This window comes from Pezoporus occidentalis, unplaced genomic scaffold (assembly GCF_034315485.1).
Source record: "Pezoporus occidentalis ecotype Australia unplaced genomic scaffold, CSIRO_AGI_Poc_V1 ctg92, whole genome shotgun sequence".
NCBI lineage: Eukaryota > Metazoa > Chordata > Aves > Psittaciformes > Psittacidae > Pezoporus > Pezoporus occidentalis.
The window spans coordinates 1,409,530-1,423,034 of record NW_026916284.1 but is presented as its reverse complement, the minus strand read 5'-3'; positions in this window follow the sequence as shown (position 1 = coordinate 1,423,034).

Below are 13,505 nucleotides of genomic sequence, written 5' to 3'. Positions count from 1 at the left end.
CTGGCAGTGTTCAAGGCCAGGTTGGACACAGGGGCTTGGAGCAAGCTGCTCTAGTGGAAGGTGTCCCTGCCCGTGGCAGGGGGTTGGAACTGGATGAGCTTTAAGGTCCCTTCCAACCCAAACCATTCCATGATTCTGTGACCCAATCATCGTTTCTGAGAACTAAGCACTGTGCCCTTGTCTTTGTTGCTGAGAGGTTTACTTTTGAACATAAACTATCCCTAGGTGAAAAGGATACAGTGAAGATAATGGTATTCATTTCACCATGGGAGCATCGCTATATTCTTATTAGTGTACATCTTGGCAAGTTTGTTAGGAAATGACAGACTCGCTTCAGATTGTATCTGTGCAAGCTGGTACTAACTGATAGTTGTTATCATCTCCTTATTGATGCTGACACATGTTAAGTCAAGCACTACAGAGCAGATACTGCCACCTTGGCAGGCAGGTACATGAGAAGGGTAACACCTAAACCTGCCTGACCCAGCACATTCTAAAAGGAATATTCTCCCTGCAGCACACAGAGATACTAATGTGCTTAAGATCAGCCCTACTTTCCTATTTTTTATGGAATATCAGAGCAAACACCAGAATGATCAACTGTTCAGCAGCACTGCTCTCCCACCTGTAACAACAGGCTGAGGGTGGGGGGGGTAGGACAGAAAATCTGGACTGCAGATGTTTAATGACAAGGGATGAAATTAGAATCCATCCACAACTGAGTCTAATTTCTCTGAGGACCATGAATCTGTCCTTGGAAAGGGTGCTCACAGGAGTGGATGACAGTGCTTACTCAGGGCAATGATGTATTTGTGTGATCCACATTAATTCAGTCCCGGCCTTTCTCCTCTTCTGTAGATGAGAGACTATTTTTTGTGAGGGCTTTTGGGTTTTTTGGGGGGCTTTTTTGTTTGGTTTGTATTCTTCTTCCTTGATAACAGTGCCCTCTTCCCAATCCAGGTCCTTTGGGAAAGCTTAGAGCCTGTTTCTACCACTGGATGCTTTTCATTTCTCATTAATCCCTTCCTCCCAATTTGCTGTTTCACCCTGCACTGGAACACAGGAGAGCTGGAGGCAAGCGAAAGAGGCCAAAGCCCCTATGAGGGAGAGGTGATGAGATCACCCACCATCTGGAGCCTGTGGTCTTCCAAAGAAGAAACTCAAAAACTAATTAAAAATATTCTGTGTCATAAAAGCTAAACTGCCACTGGGACCAAGAATAAATTGGAGATCATTAGACCTTCATTTCTCTGCAGTATCTCCAAGTAATTTTAGTTCTGTGAACCAAACAGTTTGTGGCAGGAAGGAAAGCCAATATAATAGGAAGAGACTGAAGCAAGTCATATAGCTCTGAGAGCTCAGAATAAGAGCTTTTGGCTCTTAAGACTGGTTTATTGCCACGTCTGGATAGTGCAAACCTCCCAGTAACATATTCTCCTCTCCTGACAAAAGGGGAAGATGGTTAAAACGGGAGCTGTCCATGTCCCAGGAAAATGGGCAGAAATCTCTCTTCAGTTTTAGGCTCCTCCTCAGTTCCTGTCCCCCTCCTACCCCTGCTCACACATACCAGAAGCCCTTCTACAGCCTCTGATCTTTGACTCTGAACTCACCCTACCTAATATGAGCAACCAAAAGTGGAAAATAGCAGCCTCTCTGCAACGCTCATTCTTATTGCAGATGGAACAGAATCATCTTTCAAGTTTCATCTCAGTGACAAAATCTCTCTAAGACATCTCACAAAGACAGCAAAAACTGGTGACCTTCAAGGCTACTAAATGGACTTACTTTTTCTTGTTCTGGCTTAGACCAAAAGGTATCAGAGCCATAATTACCCTGTACACACAGGGTGCAGCATGCTGCCTCACTGCCTGCTGAGGTCAGAAGGCTCATTGTCAACAAACCTTCTAATGGCAATCACACAAAAGACAATTTCTCTTCCAGGGCCCATCACCCCATTAATGAACCCATAAAGCTGAAGAACAGCAGTTTCCAAGATTTAGTGACATTTCTTTTCTTGTCTGAGGGCTATCAGCTATAGAGAATAATTTCATTTTGCCAGGCTGCATGGGATCCAGGCAGGCACCTACCCTGCAGAAGGTATTTTCTTTCCCTTAAAGGCCTTTCCATGTCATTACACTAATAAATTAAAATGCGTTTTTACTAATAACTCCAGCTATGTGATCTCAGTCTCTCTCTGCCACTTGATTTACCAAGACTCGTCTTGAAGGAGCTACAGAGTTATTTTTGCACCAGAGGTCTCAGGGTTGCAATCAACAACTTCATTTTTTGAGTCACTCAGCATCTGCTGTGCTGATTTCCCATTGATTTTTATCTCTAAGTAGCCTTTAAAAGCTGTAACAGCAAAGGCCAAATAGAAGGCTTTCAAACTTCTAAATCCATGTTAATCCAAGAGCAACTTTTGGCCAAGTGAGAGAATCAGGGAGAAGTGGTATGAAGCTGCCCCCCATTCTCATCTTACAATAGCTCTTCCTAAGAAAAGGATGACAGAAAAGGGAGCTGCTTTTGGAGGTCACTGCCCAGTCTGCAGGCAGCCTCCATAGCTTGGGAAAGCTGTTTCCTGGAGTTCTTCATTTCTATGTCTTCCTTAAAGATCTTATAATGTAATGTAAACGCAGACTGAGCTGCCTGAGACTCAGCAGCTCCTTGCAGGATAGGTCCTGATTTTGCTGGGGTTTCTTTCATTTCCCTTGTCCTTAAACAGGAATTCTTAATGCTCCATGTAAGAAGCAAGCAGTTTATCAGAAGGAGGAACAGTGAATCATTGTATGTGACACAAACCTGCTTTTCTTGGTGAAAATGGCCAGAACCCCATCAAAGCTTTCCAGAAGAGCTGATGAAAAGTGCTAATAGGAACTAGGTGTTTCAACCAATAACTCAACTCAGGATTATTCTAAGTGATGTGTTGAAATTTGGTTTTCTCTGATGTTTGAACCCCTTCTGAGGGCCATGAGAACCAGTACAAACACTAGAGATGAGAGAAGTGGAAATTCTGCATGACATTGCTTTTCAGCTTTGGAAAGATGGGTTTTATCTATGCACAAATAAACAGGACTTTCATTCCAGGGACTTTGGTACGTTTTCAGAGCTTTTCTCTTGACTGCAATGCCATTTGAAAACAGATCCATGCAGTTTTATTTTCTCTCCTTCCATTAGTCCTACACTTGCCACTGACTGAACAGGTCCTGTCCAAGGAGGACTGAGGTGAGTCAGGGACTGGGATCTGGAGGGAGTCAGAAAACCAGGAGGCTCTTCTAACTACAGATCCCATTTCTTTCTGTATTCATACCATTCACAGACCATATTCATCTGGCTGCCATTCCTCTGTAATTTATGTTCAGGCATAATCTAGCACATCTAAAAGGAGAAGTGTTTTATTTTCAAAGGAAAGTGAGCAATTCATAAAACATTACATGTTGACATTTTCTGGAGAATATAAAGGGCTCATTGCTCTGATTCAGGCCCTATTTGCATAATTTTTCCTTTTCTCACCGCAGGTAAATCATGGTTAAATATTGAAGCATTTATCACCTGTGTATTTTCAAGCCAGACTTTATATAAGCATAAAAGAGAGGGACACACTTTTCTCAATGCATCAACCTGAAAAAATATTTTGGCACTCTTCTTCCTCTGTGCTGACAAAATCAAGCAGACCTGGACATAAACACCTCTCCTTGGAAGACACTTACCCTAGGATGACTTTTCACACAATTCCTAAGGAAGGATCCAAAGCATTGCTCATGTATGGCCAAAATGATGCATGGATTTACCCTGTCATCTGCATAGTGGGGGCTACCCATGAAGAATGCTCATGAAGTATCAAGAAAAAGAGTATCTGGCTGTTCAGCCACTCACACCAGAGGCCCTGCTCTATCAGCTGACCTGTCGCTCTTCAAGTTCATTGCTCTGTAATGCTGAGACGTTTAATTTGGCTCAGGATTACTGGCTACGTCCTCTGCTAATGGAAACTGAGGTGACTTCATAGCAGATGTTGACATGGGGATCACATCTTGTTGTCCAAGTTCCTGCTCTGCAACTCTACAATATGTAAATGATAGTCAATTAAATATATATCTGTTTTACACAATAGAAGCTTTCAGCCTTTCACAAGTGAAAACATGACAGAATAAAACGTGTCTGTTCTTACACTGTCCACTTTCATTTTAACTCCAAACTGTGACTGAGAGACAAATGAATAAGTGAAAAGAGAAATGCTGCTCTTTGTCACATAACATTAAACATTTTCCCTTGCCTCAGCCTCCATTTTCCCTTCTGTTGTCCTGATAAATAAAATAGTACTTTAGGGATTTAGATTTACAAACAAACCATCTCTGTATTTGGCTCTATCTTCTATAGCAAGGCAGGAGGAAGGTTCTGTTACTCAATAACTAACTGTACACAGAAAATGCATACAAATTATTGCAGCTGTCGCTATCACAACTTAGGAGTAAATGCAGATGGCATGAAATAATATTCACAAACAGCTAATAGAATTTTAATGGCTTTAGAAGGAAAATAAAATGAAAGACACTGTATTTTCTTGTGATATGAAGGGAATTTATAGTGTGCCAGTGCAAGTAACGAGTCACTTTGGACCTTGCATTTTCACACACACAGAAGTGGGCAAGTCCCTCTGGGGTTTATTTATGGGGAATTTAAATAGCAATCATAATTTGTGAAATATTCAAGATGCATCTGCATAAAGTATGATGTTCACAGTATGCAAATGTCATGTACGATGAATGAAATGCATCAAATGTCTTGAGGACACCCAGATGTTAAGCCTACCAGGATGCCAGGAAACATGGAAGGAGGTGAAGAACATGATTTCTCCTTGAGTTAATTGATTTTCATGTTCCAACATCACCTTCTAAACACTTCCATTCAAGAAGCAAGCTACAGTCACAGTTCACTTGCTGTGGTTGTCTTTTCCAATCATCATTCCCACTTCCTTTTTCCCAGCACAGTCCAAGAACCAACACTGCCTTTTAAATGGTTAAATGAGACCATTTCCATCCACACAGTGTTCAAATGGGAATGTCACTAGTTAAGTGCTACATTTGGAGCTCTGCTTTCTTTCTATTTTTTGTTCTGCAGCCAACAAAACTGGCAGAAAGGCCACGCTACAACTCCCTGTGATGGGCAGTCATGTACGAGCACTGAGCATGGAGGAATTCCAGTCCTGGCACAAAACAACGGCCCAAGAACGGCAAGGCAGATGGGCTTTGCAGGGTGGCATGATGCTGCTGTGGCTTTTCCTTGGAGATTTGGGGGTACAGATCATAAAGATCCGTATGTGCTGAAGTGTGAAATTAATGACACACTAAAAGCCTGCCATAGAATCACAGAATCCCAGACTGGTTTGGGTTGGAAGGGACCTTAAAGCTCATCCAGTCCCAACCCCTGCCACGGGCAGGGACCCCTTCCACTGGAGCAGCTTGCTCCAAACCCCTGTGTCCAACCTGGCCTTGAGCACTGCCAGGGATGGGGCAGCCACAGCTTCTCTGGGCACCCTGTGCCAGTGCCTCAGCACCCTCACAGGGAAGAACTTCTGCCTAATACCTAAATCTATTAAAATGATCAGAAGCTCTTCCTTTGGCTTTCTTTAGACATTGTTTCATCGCCGGTACTGAGCACATCCAGAACCATGCACCCTCACCCTAAACACCATTATTTTTGGCTAAGCCATTACTGTACAGACACCATAATACCAGCAACCTCTTTTCCCATGTAAAAGGGCTGTGTGACACAGCTGGGTTTGCTGGAGCAGAGGGCTCTGACCTGATGTCCCAGAGCTGGAGGAATCACAGCATTCCTCAGCTCATGGTACAAATGAATTCTCAGATACAAGGCTGTTCATCTCCTGTACCACGCACAAGGCTGATCAACAGAACCAGAAGATATCTGTGATGAGGGCAATGGATCAGATCATTTTTACTGGTAGAACAGTGATGAAGTAAAAACTGCTGATTACCTTAGGAAAAAGTCTAATACTCTTCCTTGTCTTGGGAGGAAAATGGCCATTATCCTGTTACTGCTGAAGAAAAGAAGTTTGATTTAAATGAGCGGAGCATATCAGTGTAGCTTTCCCACATGGTAGAGGAGGACAGCACTGCAGTAGGTGGGACAGAGAAGATGTGAAACACGTGAAAAGAATTCACACTCAATCAGGACCTGGCTTAGACTGTACTCACTAAAGCCATGAACAGGCCACCAGAGGGAATGATCCCACCCTGACCCAGAGGGAAAAGATTTGGGGTAAAATCCTTAAAAGTACTGAAGCAACTGCCACATCACACATGATTTAGTCTCATCCAGAGCAGGTACCTCCAAGGAGCATCAACCCCTTTGCTTTCTCAAGTCTTCCTTGTGGCTCAGACTACAACTCAGCAGCATCACCAAGATGCTGTTTAGTGGTATCCAAAGCTATTTATTTAACTGAGGATTTGAATAAAATTGAGTAAGCTCATAATTAAGTTAGAAATGTAAATCCCAGTTACCTTCAGTGTTGCTGATCTTATTGATAGGGCAAATCAGTAACTGTCTTGAAATGTCAGGTTACAACTAATAAAAATAATTTTACTATTGAGAAAATCATTTGCTGTTGTAAAAATGGAATTTGTGAAAGGCAGTTACAATGATGACTACTGAATCTGTTTGCAGTGATAGATAGCTTTTAAATGCACATAACTTGCCCACAAGCTGAAATTCATAGTGATTTTTGAGAATGTCCCCAGTAAAGGAACACTCAGGCATAAATACACATTTCTGTCTGACAGCAGAAGTATTCCACTTTAAATATGGCTATATATCCTTATACCTTCTACTCAGTTTAACTGGAGGAGAGTGATGTGTGTGTGCCTGTACTTAACAGCAGACAGCATGTGACACATAAGCTGGTTCCCACTCGGCAGTTGTTTAGCCTGAGACTCTTGGAAAGCCCGTCAGGACTCTGCAATCCATATGGAAGACTAAAATCAAGAATATCATTTTTCTTGCACCAGACGCTATCAGACAAAGTGATTAAAACTACATCAGTCATTTGATGGAATAGGAATAGTGCCTATGGAGCGGGATGCTGCTGCAGGATCAATAGCTTCTGTTTTATAACAAAACCCACATGCCTCAGCTTTGCTTGCAGTTTTTCTAGCAGTGAGGGGCTATTACACAAGGGCTGCACTCAATTCCATTGACATCCGCTCTTAAATGTTATGGATTCCCAAAGAGTTCATGCAAATTCAACTTACATCTGTCATTAAAACACTCTGCTCACGTCTCTTTGAGAGTCACAACAATCATGGTGGTCTATGTGTACAGCAAGCACAGAGTTTCACATCCAGTTTTGGCTTCTAACAGCTTCTGTCACAATCCCTCCTCTGCACAAATACCAACCCAGCAGCCAGATTGGAGAGAGGGATGAGAGGAACCTGATGGCCTAGGTAGGTCTAAGTAGGCTGCCTCCTAATGTCATGGCTGGCACATAGACCAAGCACAGTTTCCCCAGCAGTAGATCGGGAATAACACCACTTACACATGGCATCCCTCAGGAAATTGTGAGGATTAGCCTGTTAATATCTGTTAAGTGCCCTGGAGATAGAATATGCTAAGTGGAAAACTAGGTTATTAGCCAATCCCTCCTATTTAGTGCTTGCATTTATTTGCCATTAATAACACATATCAGAATATATAGTGGTAATAACATAATAGCACATGATACTGTTCTTCCTTTGACTTGGGACTTCCTTGCTCTCTGTTGATTTGTATTGTAGCTCTCCTTAATGCATTTCATGTGTGAGGGTGAATTTATACTGCAGTGAACCAAGGCACTGCCATTAATGTATCTCTTTCCCTTGCCTCCTTCGAGTGCATGAATCTTCCACCTCCCTGATGCTGCACAGATATTAAACACATTATTCTGCTTTGATTGAATACTAGTGAAATTAAATTTCTTCAGTGACTTACTCCTTTCTGCCAAAACTGGGCAGGGAAAATGCACTTGGAAGTAGAGAGAAAAGAGAGAAAAAAAAGGAAAGGATCAAGCATTGAACTAAAGAGGGACCAGTTTCACCTCCATTAGCGGCTTTATGCTAGGTACGATGAATTTTAGCTTCAGTGGTGCAAATTCCAACATCTGCTCCATCTCTGCCTCCCAGACGTGTTGACAGGTGTAGTCTCCTTTCAGCATTGCTTGGGAGCTGACAGATGGACTGTCAGCAGTAAACAAAGGGTAAATCCCACCGGCAGTGGCAAGAGCTCCTGAACTTCTCCTTTGTTTTCACTCACTTGATTTCATGTCTCTAGACTCTGTACGCACTGTCTTAACAGCATTTAGCAAGAATTTCCTTCCCTTTAATCCTTCCTCTTATCTCCCTTGAGAAGATGAAAGCTAAATGATGTTAATCTGCCAAATATTTCTGATCATTAAGAGTGCAGTAGAAATTACCACCCTGACTGGAAATTAATTGTCAAATAAAATGAGTTGGAGGGTTTGTCACAATCTGAATGCTGGTTCTGCTCTCATGATGAAAGACAGCTGTGTACAATTCAGAATTCAGTGTACAACCAGAATTGGTGACACAGGGCATCTATGAGTCCACTCCAGGGCCAGGCCATCCTATGGTGCTCGCCTCCAGATGCTCAACATGGAGTATTTAGCAGTAAGGACATGCACCAACGTCCTAGCACTGCCCCCTTAATTCTGCCCTACTTTTGCCTACAGTATTTGCTGCTTTTATGCTGTGACTACACTTGACATCTGGTTTTGCCAGTATTTAGCAAGACTGAGATACCACCACTGGTTTCCCTTCCCAGCTTTGCCTCCAAAGCCAGACTGCTGTATAGCTTTGTCCCATGCAATTCAGTTACCGGTGCTTGATATATCTCCTGTGAGGAGGAGGACACTTTAGGTCCTTCACAGTAACTGAAGCAAAGCATTTAGGCAGGAGATGAATGAAGCACTTGTATAAAGAGAGGTGACAAGTATTCTGCTGAGTCAAACCTTTTCAGGTAAGCATCTTTGTAGATCGGAAAGTATTATTAATTCAAAAGGAGAGCCACCAACACCCACAGATCCCTGCAAAGGTAAGGACAGTATGTGGCTGTCCAGAAAAGGCCAAACCCATGGCTGATGGAACACTGACAGCCAAGATCTTCTCCAATTTGTTGTTTCTCCTTTTAAAGGCTTTGTGTAATTGTCAGTAATTAATGCTCAATAGCAACCAAATCCATGCAAGACTCATTAACTGTACACCCTCACAGAAACCCCAGCAGATGCCTTGCACATTACAGTTATTATTGAATGGCATTGGTACAACGAGGAATGCGCAGCCGTGGCACACAAGGACAAACGTTCCCCCACACTGCAGTTTCTCTTCACCATAAACCTGTGACCTGACACACAACCTCACTTAAACAGGACTTGTAAAGCCAATAGAAGATGGTTGGGGGATTACAGATTTAACTATCTGAAAGTTTAGTTGCTCACAAAGTTTAGCTGTAACAAGAATAAAGAAGCTCCAGTACATTTTCTGCACCTGTCAGGAATACAGGAATTCCTACGTGAAGAAAGATCCAAAGCCACTAAAGCCAGCAGTGAGAATCTCATTTGTTCCTGTGTACTTTCACTTGGGTCTGAATGCATGGAATAAAATAGCAGGAGGCAAATCCTGATTTTTTTTTTTTATTCTATTCATATTCTTGCAAAAACCCTGCTAATGTCAGCTGGAGCTCAAGGGGAACAAGGGCAGTGCCGCAGGGAAATAAACTGATCTAACACATCTTTACTCAAAGCTTTCTAGCTACCCGTATCTTCCCATACTATAAGTGAATCTGTCTCTAAGGGACAAAAGAAACATCTCTAGGATTTGGTCATAACCATGAAGGAAAGTTATGTCCTATTAGAGCAAGTTTTTCTTGGATTTTGTAATTCATCTTCAGCTGCTGTTGATATTCATAATACTTGAGCAGTACAAGTAGAAATAAAGAGAATCCTTGAATTCTTCAACAAGAATGAGGTTCCCCACTGGGAAACAGAAACAAGCAAAAGCCACTTTGCTGTTCTTATTTTTCTGATGAAAGAAGCTAAGCTACAGAGGAATTTGCTGGCTTTCCTGTTGGATATATCAACAATCTTCCTGTATTATAAATCATATTTTGTTGCTTTTTTTTTTTTAATATTACTTGAACAGCTCCCCTTAGCTTAAAATATTCCACGCTTATGAAGGTTATGATAACCGGTCTATCTCCTATCAGCAAGACAGTACAAAAGCATTCTCTGGGTAATACAAACCGTTCTGCACCAAGCAGTGGGAATCACTCAGGTGGTTGTGCAGAACAGCAGAGGTGCTCGATAACCTGCAGTTAGAACCTGGCTCTAACCCTGCCTGTCATGGCTTGGTCCAGGGGACCTGAACTGGCAGGGAGGCAGTAAACAGCAAAAGCACAGAGCTGGCAGAGAAGTGTCTCTGCTCCTGCAGCATGCCCTGTCAAATGGGAATTGGCATCAGATGTTGAGGAGTTTATTTGCCCCCGCAGAGCCATGCATGGCTGATGCTGCTGACCTGGAAAGGGACCTTTTTACAAGGGCAGGTAGGGATAGGATAAAGGGGGGATGACATCTGGAAGAAGCTCTTCCCTGTAAAGGTGGTTATGCCCTGGCAGAGGGTGCCCAGAGAAGTTGTGGCTGCCCCATCCCTGGCAGTGTTCTAGGCGAGGCTGGACGGGGCTTGGAGCAAGCTGCTTTAGTGGAAGGTGTCCCTGCCTGTGGGTGTGGGTTGGAACTGGAGGAGCTTTAAGGTCCCTTCAACCCAAACCAGTCTGCGATTCTATGACCTGGCAGGAAATCCAACAGCCACCTGCTATGTGCTTGTCCTGAGCTCCTCCTGTGAACACCCAGCAAAGCCCCAGTCGTGAGTCACTGCCTCCCGAACCTCTTTGATATGAAAGGATTAGGACACAGAAATTGCATTAGCTTTCATACGTACTCACATGTCAAACCCAAACTGATCAGGAATAAAATACTCTGACGTAACTTAGACAAACATTCAGAACTGACTATAATACATACGGAAATGACAGACCTAGGGAAAAACTGAACCACATTTGAACTTCAAAGTCTTTTCTCCCCCTTAGTTTGTAGCTGCTTGCCAAGACCTAGTGAGTCTGTAGATCTGGGACTTCCCTGCAAGAGCTGGTGAGAGTTACAAGTGCTTAAAACTTATTTAGGGAGACAGTGTCTTTACAGTCATTAGACTCATTAGGCTGCTTTTCAGGCTGAGAAGCAGCTCTCCAGAGCAAAACTATTTGAACACAAAACTTAGACCAGAAATCCTATAATACTTGGCTTAAAAGATATTAATTTGGGGAGTGGGGAGGGGAGTTAATGAATTTCACACTCGGGAAGTGCTATCAGATTTTGGTGCCATCTGCTTATGCTTAAGACAGTTTCCCAGGCAGCTTTTCTATGCTGCCTCAAGCCTCTCCTGGTGCGAGACCATGTACAAGGGTAACCTCCGTGCTGGGCCTCCCAGGGGAGCCTCTATCAAGCATTACAGTCTGACACCCAATATATGTGCAGTTAATTTATAAATAGCAACAGCTTGGAACTACTTTGTTGAAGGAAAGGGCAAAATGAAATAGAATGAGAAAAAAAATGGTACATCATGTGGTGGAACAGATTCACACTCTTCTAAAGACAATTCTGCATTTGTTCTGTACTGGATTCATTTAGTCTCTATTAATCCCGAAGCATAACAAATTCATAGAGGAATTACTTCACCCCCCAGTGAGAAAGCAATAGAATAAGCAAAATCCCAGCACCAACATAAGGTGGAAAGACACAAGCACGAGGCAATTTACTGCACTTTTTTGAAGGAAATAAAATGTAATTGCTCTTATTAGAGACTACTCAGGACAACAGAACTGACTTCCAGAACAGCCATGAGCTGCTGCTTCTATGAAGTCATGGGATACACGTCCCAGCAATTTGTCTGTATCAAAAGACAGAGCATGTCTTTGAACAGAATAAAGCACCAACTCAGAGGGGACTCATTTTCTAGATGGTAAGAATGATGACAGAGTACCTCAGAGATCTTCAATGCAAATAGTCACCTCCCCTGGCACCCCTCAGCTTGTGAGATCTAAGAGGATCACACAACACAACATGGGCTGAACAGGGATTAAAGTCCTTGGAAGAGACACAGCTGAAAACACCAGGATGTCAACAGGAATCCTGGGAACAGCATTTGTAAATTCACAGCTACTGTGATGTCACTGGAATATGGAAGTGTTTTGTTTTGGGAGATCTTTTGCAAGTTTTCCTACAGTTACAACTGACAGCCAGATGACTTTACACTGCACAGTTTGTATCTGCTTTTGTTTGGGCATTTCTTTTGCTGTGGTCACTTCAACCTGCCCTTGAACACTGACAGGGATGGAAGTGTCCTTAATGTATTTTTTTGAGTCCTTTAATGTATTTTGGGAGGTGGGAGTGAAAATGTCCATTTTGGAAAGAGATGGAAAAGAAGCAACATCTCTGCAGAGATTTGTTTGAAATTTCGTGCATGAGGATTTCACAGAGAGCTTTCTGCTGTTGACCCCAGGTGGTACATACATAACTCCTCCAGCACAGAATACACACAAACCTTATCTAGAGACATTAAAGAAAGCTTCTTGACATTGAAAATCAAATTGATTTCTTGCCAAGATTTCACAAGGGCATGTGTGACAGCAAATGACATGCTTAAGCCTTGCAAGAAGAAAATAAACATGTCCAATGCAAAACCCATCAGTTTCTGTGCCAGCTTGAATTATGCACATCTGTACTGATTTGACACCCAGCCTGCTTGGCAGCAGAGGCAAAGTGTGTGTTGCCACAAGCTGAAGTAGATAAATAGGGTAGAACAGCACTCACCATCACATATAAGGCTGCAGAGAAAGCAGTTCATAGATGTAAGGAAATAGTGTCCTTTCTCTTTGTTTCTCACGTGCCTGTTCAGGGAGCAGCTGCTTGGAAAGCCACTGCTGCTGCCTTGGACTTGATTTGTCTTCATTTTTGTTCCTTTTGTGCTATGCACTGAACAGTTAGCCATCAGGAAACTGTTGACTTTCTGCCATCTTATAAGCAGGAGAGAATTTCACATCAGGCAGAAACAGCCTTTCTCCAAAGAGTCAGCAATTTAGTGTTTAAGGCACTTTGACGGATAAGAATACCTGAAGCTCACACCCTTGCTCCAAATCTGGCTGAGCAGACGCTTGAACACGAGGCTACTACACTCAGAGTGACTTCCTACCACTAAACTCTGGGCAATTTGGTGGTCCCTCTCACCAAGTGCCTTTTCATTTCCAGGAAATTTGTATTCCTGTTTAAAATGGGGTTAGAACTCCAGTTTTTAACAAAAGCAATGGAAAGTGGATTGCTCGCACTTGCCCAGCAGTGTGACACAAGGTCTCTTATCTCTCTCATGTTGTTTCTCTTAAATTATTTGTCA